Genomic DNA, 11,582 nt, shown 5'->3' with positions numbered 1-11,582 from the left:
CACAGGGAGAGGAAAAAAGGGAAAAAAAAAAAAAAAGGTATGGTGCTGCGGAATACATCAGCAGTGCTCAGGGTTTTGCTGATGGGATTAAGAAAAGTCGAGATGCTAAGATGGAATTTTAAATACACGTGTGACAGGTGAGGCAGATGAGTGAGTTAATTGCTGCTCGTGTGTTTGAACACGGCGTAATTGGTCAATAGGGTACCTTTCCAGAGAAGAGGAGCGAAGTGCACGAGCAAAGAACAAGTAGAGCTTTAAATCCTTCCTTGGAAACTACTTATTCTAGGCAAGAGTTAGAGTCTCTAGCACTTATAAGAGTCATAAATGCTACATTCTCCATTATGCTCCAATCCTGGCGTTGGCAAGCTAATTGCTTGGACTGAAATTTTTTAAGTAGATGTCTTCCTCCGCTGAACTTTCTTCTGAAAAAGAGTCAGAAAATAAAGCTGAATAGAAATATGGAGGGGGCTGAGGGTTTTCAGCCCACACCAAGAAACTTCGGCAGTTGAGCTCTCTGAAATTCCCATGTTTCAGAGCACGAACCTGTGGCAAGTTGGAGAATGGCCCCAATCCTCAGCACCTGCCTTTCATAGGGTGTGTGGTGCCAGCAGGAGGGGCGTAATTCCACCAACAGACAAAAGCTGGACTAGAGGGAGAGGAAGACACTGGCAGGGGTTAGAGAAGTAAAGGAAATGGGGAGTGTGAGCAGGGAAAGTGGAAGGAAAGGTGGGGGGAAGGTGGCTCAGAAGACCAGAAGCCAGTCCGGCAGGAAGAGTGGGAATGAACCTGCCAGAAACGCGGTGCCTCATAAGGAAAGGAGCAGTACCCGGACCAAAAGAAAATGGTCCACAGACCTAATCTTCCATCTATTAATTTAATTTTGGGAATGGCTAGAAGAGAGAGGGACCAGGGAGCAACATTGTCACCGAAAGAGGCATTTACAAAGGCTGAGATGGAGTGGCATGGGCAGCCTCAGTGTTTCCCAACTTTGAAATGTTTTGCCCTCCAGACCTCCTTGTTGATTCCTTGTTTCTTGTTGTGCATGTTGTAAATTTCATCCATCCCAGCAATTAACTCATTGAGGCAGGGATTGATTGTTTTTTTTCTTTGATTCTGTTTTCACACCTCACCTGCTGTGATGTGTTGTGGCTCCTGGTGAGTGCCCTTAACGTGTCACTAACGCAAACGAGCACCTTGATGGAGGTAAATGTGAATTCCAGCAATGGAGGGAGAGGGTTTGATACAAAATACTGGGTTTATATCAGGTGCCTCAGGCAAAAATAACAAGTGGAAAATTTTGGGTGAGTACCAACAAATCTTTCTGTAAGTAGGTCGACGAGGGGGTTTGGTAGCCCACCAAGGAAGCTGGGACCTGACCAAATAGGAGCCAGCAACATTCAGAAAGCACAAGGCTGTGCAGGGAGGCAGACAGGCTGGATGGTCTGATGGGTCCACTCCATTTTTAACTTCCCCGATTCCGCACAGCCTTCCCCAAAAGCCAGCGCAAAGGAATGTCAAAAGAGGCAATACATATTCATGGCCATTTCTGGAGCTGCAAACTATGAAAAGAAATCAAGTCGTTCTCATCCATGGACTGAAATTGAGAGTATACTCTGCTCCAAAAGGATACCAGCTCACAGAGTAGGGTATGAAAATCTTATAAAGCTCTGCAACGCTCCATAAATAATTTTCAAACAAGAAGCTTTTTGTTTCAGTGACAGCAATACTAAAAAGGAAGAATGGCAAATAGCCGTCAAAAAATGGCTGAAACAGCCTGCACCTTGTACCAGTGTTAACTTTAATCACTGCAAGAGTTACACAGCGAGTTATCAGTCATTTATTAGGAATCACGGATGATCACGGCAGAGGTTTAGATGAACGCGAACTGGAGCCCGGACCTTTCCAATGGGGCACGATGTGAGGGGCAGCCTGTGGAATAAACATTCCGGCGTGTTGGCGCGCTATAAATCCTCCAAATGAAAGAAATTAAAAAGCCAGGAGTGATTTTGAAAATGATTTATGATTGGAGGGGCGCCTAGGAGTGCTTTTATTGTCACGGGAACATCTCCTTTCACATCCTTAAGGTGACAGACCCTCTCTGCTTCTCTCTGGATCTCTCGGGCTGCCCCCTGGGTGCGGGGGGTGAGGAGGTGAGCACCGTGGGAGCACGCTGGGTGGTGGGGGCATACGGGCAATTTAGCAGCACCCCCCTGTTGTGAAGGTTTTGCTTTGCAAAACCTTTTCTTCTTGGAGAAGAGAAGGCTCCGGGGAGACCTCATAGCAGCCTTCCAATATCTGAAGGGAGCTCCAGGAGAGCTGGGGAGGGACTCTTTGTCAGGGAGTGCAGTGACAGGACAAGGGGTAATGGTTTTAAGTTGAAAGAGGGGAGATTTAGATTAGATACCAAAAAGAAATTCTTTGCTGTGAGGGTGGTGAGGCACTGGAACAGGTTGCCCAGAGAAGTTGTGGCTGCCCCATCCCTGGAAGTGTTCAAGGCCAGGTTGGATGGGGCTTGGAGCAACCTGGTCTGGTGGGAGGTGTCCCTGCCCAGGGCAGGGGGGTTGGAACTCGATGATCTTTAAGGTCCCTTCCAACCCAAACCATTCTATGATTCTATGCACAGCCCGTGGGTGAGAGAACTGCAAATCCATTCTGACATTTTAAGTATGTGAAAAGACACCAGTTGTGGGGTGGGCTTTTTTTTTTTTTTTTTGCTTTTACAGCTATACCATAACCGTGCTCCTAAGTGCACATATAAACATTTTATAACATGGATTTGGAATAACGCTTGAAAAAATAAACTTAAGAATAGTTCCTAAGCAGAAGGTATTCTTATCAAAATAGCAGTCTGTTACAAGTCAGCCCTTTGCTCCATACGTAAAAAGATGAGGCACTATCTGTTGGTGAACTTCTAGCGTAAATATTACTAAATGTTTCACTAAAATACAATTTTAGTACTAATATAGATATGTTTTCTTAAACAAAAAGTGCTCAAACTATAAACTGAAAGGCAAAGGATGGTGGTTTGCAGGCAGAGTACTCTGTTGCCTATCTAAAGAACAGCAGTGATGATGTGAGTGGAAGCCTGGATATTTTGTATATCCAAGATGTGAGCACAAAAGTTAATCCTGCCCCGAGCCCGTGATGATACCTTGGACACAAACCTCCTTGCAATGCTGCTGCCTTCCTAGTTCTCCTTTGGGCGTGCCTTCAGGTGCTTGGCCTTGTGCCTCTTGTTCTTCTAGGGTGGCATTGGGGTGTCCCACACATATGCCCAGCAGGGTCAGCTGGTTTGGATTAGGAAGCCTGTCTGATCATTACTGCTTCTGCCCACAGCTGGAGCAAACCTTTAAAAAGCATCGTTTGCACGGGTGATTATTTCTGTTAAAGGCTTACACATCTCCCAGTGTTGCCTGTCTTCTTTAGGTGATTGTGGACACCTGTATTGATCTACAGATATTTCCTTCATGTGTTCTGGCAGCTGACTTCATAGAAAGGGTTAATTTTGTGTCTATCTGCTGATCCTGCTGATGTTCCCATCCCGGGGCAGTGCAGCAAATTGACTTTTATAACTTGGTTGGAGGGTGGCTCCTCAAAGCCAGCAGCTCAGGAGCTGGCCTGGAAAGCTCTGCGTGTGTTTGCCCAACGTCACGTTTCCTTTGCTGGGCTTTAAAGGCCTCTGCAAGGTCCCGTCACCCTCTTTGGAGAGCTCACACTCGTTCACACTCACTCACATCCCCACCTGCATCAAGACCAGGTGGTGCCTCCTCCCCGGGGAGGAGTGGGCTGATGGTACAGAGCACCAGGTGTGGGGACCTGCAGGGTGGGCAGGGGTATGGGACCTTGTGGGGTCCCTCCTCACCCTACTGTGGGGAAGGCGTGGGGTTTAAACTTTATTTTGGGATTACTTATGGAAGGCCTTTCTTGAATTTACCTTTTGTAAGCATCTCCTGTTGTGGTTTCATCTGTTGCGCCGCCCCCGACATTGACCCTGGATGTATAGTTCACTGATTGCCAGTTAATTACACGTCATTAATAAATCAATAACCTGCTTTGATCCCGATTTGCTTGAAACCATATGAATTGAACAGCTTTCCCCTGAGACAACAGTAATCTTTCTCTGTCCCTTGCTCAAAGATAAACCAGTAAAGCTGCAAAGCAGACACCCCCCAAACCCCCTAGGAATGTGGGTATCTTTTTGCACGTCCCATACCTTGACCACCACAAGGAACAAAAAGGGGTGAAACGAGATAAAAAGGAGCCGGACACTAAGGGAGAAGTTCCCTACGGCACTGGAAGTGAAAAGTACAGCTAAATTAAGCTGTAAATTAAAAGTACAGCTAATTTAAGGGCAACAAATATGGTGAGGGGTCTGGAGCACAAGTCTTATGAGGAGAGGCTGAGGGAGCTGGGGTTATTCAGCCTGGAGAAGAGGAGGCTGAGGGGAGACCTTATTGCTCTCTACAACTCCCTGAAAGGAGGGTGTAGAGAGGTGGGGGTCGGTCTCTTCTCCCAAGTCACAGGCGACAGGACGAGAGGAAATGGCCTCAAGTTGCACCAGGGGAGGTTCAGGCTGGATATTAGGAAAATTTTTTTCACCGAAAGGGTTCTCAGCCATTGGAATGGGCTGCCCAGGGAGGTGGTTGAGGCCCCATCCCTGGAGGTATTCAAAAGACGGGTTGATGTAGTGCTGGGAGATATGGTTTAGTGATGGTGATGCTCCTTGTTTGTTGTGTGGGTGTCTATTTTTGTCAGTTAGGTTGACGGTTGGACAAGATGATCTTTAAAGTCCCTCCCAACCTAGAAGATTCTGTGATTCTGTAAATGTGTTGGGAGCAAGAACTCTGGGTGGGTTTGAAGACCAACGAGCTCTGGCAGCCCAGGAGGGTGCTGTCAATTGTGCCAAGGGAAACTGGAGGGACTGGAGCTGCCTCAAATCAAGTGAACACAAGGGCTTTAAGCTTCCTCCCTGCAAAGCCCATGCCGAGGCACCACAGCCTCACAGCTCAGCAGCTTCCCCACCTCTGGATGGAGCAGGTCTTAGTTTGCACCGTGCATCTGGGCTGGTCTTGATCTCTCTGTCCATTTCACTGACAAGACTGCTGAGCAGTGGCTGCTATGACAGTAATAGGCACCTGTGGATCCCTATTTAATAAGAAATGACCTGAGAGAAATTCTCCATCTGCAGAGTAGGTTAAATGTTCCCCTTTTTTTTTTTTTTTTCTTTCTTTCTTCTAATTTGGATTGATTTAGAAATGCCAAGCTGTAATTTTAACAAGGCAGATGCTGCTGGAAATGCAAGATGCAGCAAAAAGCGATTTAATCATTGTACTTCGGAATGTAAAAGTAGATGCAGCAAGGGACATTTCGGCACGTGACAGCTGCATCCCGAGTTCCCCATCCCAAGCAGAGGGGGCACGTCCCAAACGCTGGCCTGGGAGCCAGCCATGTTCTTTAACAAATCTCCCCCCCACAACAAGAAATCCGCCTCAAATCTCCCAGCGGATCCATCTCCCTTCTCAGAGAGAAAGGACCCAAAAGGACCTGGACAGGCTGGAGAGGTGGGCCCAGGTGAACCTCATGAGGTTCAACAAGAGCAAATGCAAGGTTCTGCACCTGGGCCGGAACAATCCTCACCATCAGTACAGGCTAGGGGGTGAGGTATTAGAAAGCAGCCCTGAGGAAAGGGACTTGGGGGTGCTGGTGGATGAGAAGCTGGACACGAGCAGGCAGTGGGCACTTGCAGCCCAGAAGACCAATCGCATCCTGGGCTGCATCAAGAGATGCATTGCCAGCAGGTCCAGAGAGGGGATTCTGCCACTTTACTCTGCTCTGGTGAGACCTCACCTGGAGTATTGTGTGCAGGTCTGGAGCCCTCAATATAAGAAGGACATGGACCTGATGGAGCAGGTCCAGAGGAGGGCCACAAGGATGATCAGGGGATGGAGCACCTCTGCTCCGAGGACAGGCTGAGGGAGCTGGGGTTGTTCAGCCTGGAGAAGAGGAGGCTCCGGGGAGACCTAATAGCGGCCTTCCAGTACCTGAGGGGGGCCTACAGGAAGGCTGGGGAGAACCTGTTTAGAAAGGCCTGCAGTGACAGGACGAGGGGCAATGGCTTCAAGCTGGAGGGGAACAGATTTAGATTGGAGATGAGGAGAGGGTTCTTCACTGTGAGGGTGGTGGAGCACTGGAACAGGTTGCCCAGGGAGGTGGTCGAGGCCCCATCCCTGGAGATATTCAAGGAGAGGCTCGACGAGGCCCTGGGCAACCTGGTCTAGTTGGGGATGTCCCTGCTGACTGCGGGGAGGTGGGACTAGATGACCTTTGGAGGTCCCTTCCGGCCTGGGCAGTTCTATTCTATTCTATAGAGAGATCTCACTTTGGCAGTTTGTAGGGATGTACGCCTTGTCTCGGGGGGGCCTTTTCCTCCCTCTCTCCCTCTCTCTCTCTCTCCCACCCCATCAACACTCCAGCATGAGAACGGGATGCCATCAGGCGCAGTTATTAATGCACAATAGAAGCACCATGTGTGATTGTCTGTGACCGCTCCAGCGTTTCATGTAATGCAGATTTAGAGATTTCATTGTGAAGTCATTTTAAACTCTGAACTAATGGGTAGTTTGGCAACAGCTTCTAAGTATGAAATCATTATTAATTCCTTTAGTGCCATAATAACATTGATTTAGATGAACTCTTATAACATAGAAATTGTATAGTATTTAGCTGTAATTAACGTCCCCTAATTAGGAAGTGTTGCCAAGTAGTTTTCTCTGCTGGCTCTGTTGTACTTAAGTGCAGCTGGATGAAAATTAACCACAAAGGGAACAGCTTGTGTTTTATGTGAAGTTTGCCTTTGATTGATTAAAAAAATATTCCTTGGTACTTTATTATCAAAAAGGGTGCACTGGATTATCGATGTTACAGAGAGACACAAAGTCCACATGCCACAAGCTACACACATATTTGCGTAGCGTATAAGCCCAATGGCTTAACTACACATTCAGAAAATTCACAGATTTATTTTGTCTCAATTCCGCAAGTTAGCCTAATAAAATGAATCGTTTTTTAACGTGGCCGTCATTAATAAAAGTCTGTGGAAATTTAAGCAGAATTAGCATAATTTAATGTTCACTCAGAGGAGGGAGTCGTGCGCTGCAAGCGGAGAGGCATTTGTTGATGTGAAAAACGCTGACATTTTTGGAAATTCAAATTATAAATGAAATACTGCTGTCAGTTTACTGTGCAACTTCGTAGCATATGGTGCTTCTGCTGGTGGGTGTTATTTCAAAGTTTGCAAATCACACTATGAGAGTGTCCCTCTGGTGAGCTTTTGCAACGCTTAGCAACTGTGAATCAAAAGTGACAGTACAGAGGAAGAGGGACTAAAAAAAATTTTTTCTCTCTCTAAGTCAGTAGAACAAAGTATATGATAAGTTGAGACATTTTTACAGGGGGAAAAAGGAGGCCAACAGGCTAAAGCTAAGAGATCCAGTGCCTCCGTTCTTGCAAAGACAAAGTCTTCTAAATTGTTAAAACAAAAATATGGTTTCTCTCCCCCAGTCTCTTTGACTTTGGTATGACAAGAGAATTAAAACAACTGGCAGATAGAACGTATAAAGGTTTACTTTCAGAATTAGGAAAGTTGCTTCAAGGCATAATGCAATCTCCTCAGAAGGTCCAGATGTTTCTTTTACCCATCTTTGTGAAAAAATTTCCTACAACCACAAAACGGTATTCACCATTGGAAAAGTGTTGTCCACCAAGGCTTCCAGCGCGGAGGAAAAAAGCCAGAAAAAAATTAAGTTTTGTATTAGCCCAGCAATGTCAATTCCAATTAATCTGATAGAAAGCAAATGCTGAAAAGGTAAATTTAAGTAAATGAAATACTACAACACCCTACACTGTGGTTTTCAAGAATCTGCCACCCGATGACCCCTTTAATATGCATATACACTATTAAGAAGCGAACATAAAACCTGAATTCATTGTGATTTGATCTGACCGTGGTTGATGCTCGTTGTTCTGCTCCAGGTAGTGATTTTTGGCACCAAGATGGAACCGTGGATGCGCAGCACAGGCCTCATCAATTTGCCAATCAAGCTGGCTGAGAATAGAAAGTGATGGAGCTGTCAGTAGCAGTTCAACCATAAGCAATTCTAAACTAAGCAATTTGGAAATTTAAATAGTTATAATGACCAAGAATCTCTACGTTGGCCCTTAATTACTGGAATGTCAATTCAGCTGAAAATTGCCTTTCCCAGGTAATGATAATTCTTAGAAAAGTCTTTGCTTATACACCCACCCATAGCACTCATTAAGTCAAGCTTCCTCCTTTTGTCTGAAGAGCTGTCAATTTTATGTGACATCACCAATCATCTGCCATCTAAAAAATCTCTAGGCTGTCTTGCTGAAGGCAGGCTTATTCCCTTTTAGCTGCAGCATGGCAGCACAGCCTGCTGTTACGAGCAACCTTGCACCAAAGGAGTGTCACGAGTTGCCCAGTCTTGGCCCTGTTAACAAATGAGCCACTCCAATTTGGTTGTTGGCACCTTGGGTGAAACCTGGGGTCCATGAAATAGCCAAACGTGTGAAGGGAAGCTCTGCTACCCAGAGCTCAGCAATGGAGGAGAAGGTTGACATCCCCTCCACCACTTCTTCTTCTGGAAAGGGAAGGGAGAGAGAAGTTGCTGGAGTTGTTAGATCAGAGGGCTCCCCCTGAGATGGGCGTGAAGGATAGGGATGGATGGATGGATGGAATGAACCTGTGGTGCATGAACATATCCCTAGATGTATTCCACATACCATGTTCCTTACACTTCTTTTTTATCCTGTTCCAATTCAGAATGATTGCAACTGTCCGTGTCAATCTAGATTGGTGGACATCACCAGTTGTTATCTTTTTGAGAGAAAAAACAGGAAAAAGAAGCAAAACTATCTCCGTGAGCGGAACGTGTATATCAACAATCCATTGTTGCTGTAACCCATGCTAGTAATGTTATTTATTTCCTGCAGAAGGCCAACGGCACCCTGTGGCTGTGGGAACAGAACAGCCATTCTTCATTCCCCTCTGCCAGTTGGAGTGGAGCAAACTTTGCCTTCTGTCTCCGGATGAGTAATATGGAATTCCGGGTAAACCAGGAGAAAGCGGCACAATCACACCCACTGGAAAAGTCTGTCACAGACAGAGGGAATTCGGGTGCCCGTGCATCTCAATTCACACAAGTTCAAATCATTTACTAATCCTGGCAAAGTGTCCTGTGCCCTAAGGCACTATTACACCTCTCTGGACACCACGGCCAATCCATGGCGTTGTTTTGCACACAAAAAAAAGAAGAAAAGGATCCCTTTATTGGTTTGAAAAGGGGAGAGCCTTTCTTCCACGCTGCCTTCTTGACCACAGCTCCTTCCCTCACCGGCCTGAGGCGCTGAACATATCCCTAGATGCCGTTCCCCCACATCTGTAACAGCTGCATAGGGGCTGCAGTCTTATTCTCCCAGTCAGAACTGTTTCTTACTACTTTGGATGCAACTTGCTCACTCTCTCTCCCCGCTCCTGATTCTTGACTTGCACACAATGAAATAGTAGGGGCCTTAGGCACTTTTCAAAAAAAAAAAGAAACAGCCCTCAATAAATCCCCTTAAGGGACCATTTTAATTCTGCTTAGGCTCTTGATGTGCAAGTTCTTACCCTGCTATCCCCCTAGAAGCAGTTTATTTCGGTCTGTCAGCACTGCCAAAGTGACAAAATCCCCTTTCCCACCCACCATGTAATTGCTCTGTTGTTGCCCTTCCCACACATGCCTGTAGAAAGAAAGCTCTCGCTTTATTTGTACTGCCGAAGTGAATAGCATCTCTTTCCTCCCTCCCTCCATGTGGCTTTCAAGTAGTCACACTATCATTAGTTAGTTCTATTCTGGAGGAGCTCCCCATCTGAGAAGGGAACGTATTCCATAGGAAGTAGAGTGAAGGCCTGGTCTGACAGCTCCCAAGTTCTGGGAGCTGAGGAATTTGGGGGTTGTAAGGAATGCAAGAAGCAGGCACGACAAATAAAGGACATTCAGGTAGTAAAACAGGGAAATCGAAGGACCTGGCTGCATTTTTTAATTGCATTTTTCTCATTGCAAAGGCCACGGGGCAGAGTAGCTCCCTTTGTTCTGTGCTTGCACAGCACCATGTGGTTAACTACAGTCTATGATAGAAAAATTATCCAACAGAAGAGGGTAGTTTTTACTTCTCTGTTGTCTCTCACTCTCTCTTCTTCATTAAAACTCCCATTGTTGGCAAAAAGAAACCCAAAAGAAAATCAGCCTAAAGTTGTAGTTTTCTTTTAATTTCTTTGGGCTTCATTTATCCATTTATTTTAAAGGTGCACCACAGATTAATTTCCCAATTATTTTCTAGGGGCTGGGGGTGTGATTACAAGACGACCACGCCACTGCTACTGACTAACTCATCACAAATAATTTCTTCAGCTTGCCTAAGGAAACTGACCCCCTAACTCTTGTTAAAACTTCAAAATTCACTGAAGCATGGTTATATGGAAACAAGAAATAGAGTTTCAGAACCACTCACCTCTAAGGCAAACAAGGCACATTAAATTTATTTCTTAATACAATTTTAAAATATAATAGCATAGCCTCAGATAGAACAAATTTTTGTTTTAGACGTGCTAAGTTTTTCATGTAGTTTTGCTCCTCTGTGGTTTGGCAATCTAAGATTGGTAAATAGCCATAGTTATGTTGTTAAATAATAGGAGAGCGTGACTGTAACATGTTTTGCAGTCAGCATCCTATTATGTGCAGCTTCACAATTTTGCAATGTGACAACTCTCTTTGCAAAAAAAAAAAAAAAAAAAAAAAAAAAAAAAAAAAAAAAAAAAAAAAAAAAAAAAAAAAAAAAAAAAAAAAAAAAAAAAAAAAAAAAAAAAAAAAAAAAAAAAAAAAAAAAAAAAGAAAGGTCCCTAACAATGGTCTAAATCACACATTTGCTCTTCCTTCAAGCACCTGTGGCTGTCAAAACCTGTTGCACTCTAGTAGGGGAGCCTTTTAGACATATTCCAGGGCTGGCTCCATGCAGACAAAATGCATTAGAGGCCACTCAAATACCACATCTAAACAATCACACCAACCTGCTTATGCCCACTTCATCTGCGAGCAGTCCTGTGAAACCACACGCAGAGGTCAGCTATCCTCCTCCTCGGCGGCGTGGAGCGCTGCCAGGCACAGAAAATATCAAGGGCTGGTCAAAATTAATCTCTGTTACTTCCCAAGCGTGTATTTAAGAGATCAGAGGGGGTGTCGTCAAAAACAATGCAACAACCCAAGTTAGGAAAAAAAAATATGGGAAGAATCTAATTTTAGCACAAAAATAACGGACTGACCTTCTCTCTGTGCGACTGTTCCTCCCCAGCACTCCCCTTCCATCTTAAAACTTCATCTTAAAACAGCCTATTTCTATTTAAACTTCTGTTTATTTAGAATTAACGGACTCATTTTTGAAGCAGCCCAGATGTATCTGTGAAGGAGCTGTCGTACAGTACTGTTAATTTCCAAAAAATTTGTACTGGGGTAGAGCCTCACTAC

Source organism: Calidris pugnax, unplaced genomic scaffold (genome assembly GCF_001431845.1).
Source record: "Calidris pugnax isolate Ruff unplaced genomic scaffold, ASM143184v1 scaffold1, whole genome shotgun sequence".
NCBI classification, from domain to species: Eukaryota; Metazoa; Chordata; class Aves; order Charadriiformes; family Scolopacidae; genus Calidris; species Calidris pugnax.
Note: the sequence above shows the minus strand (reverse complement) of the source record.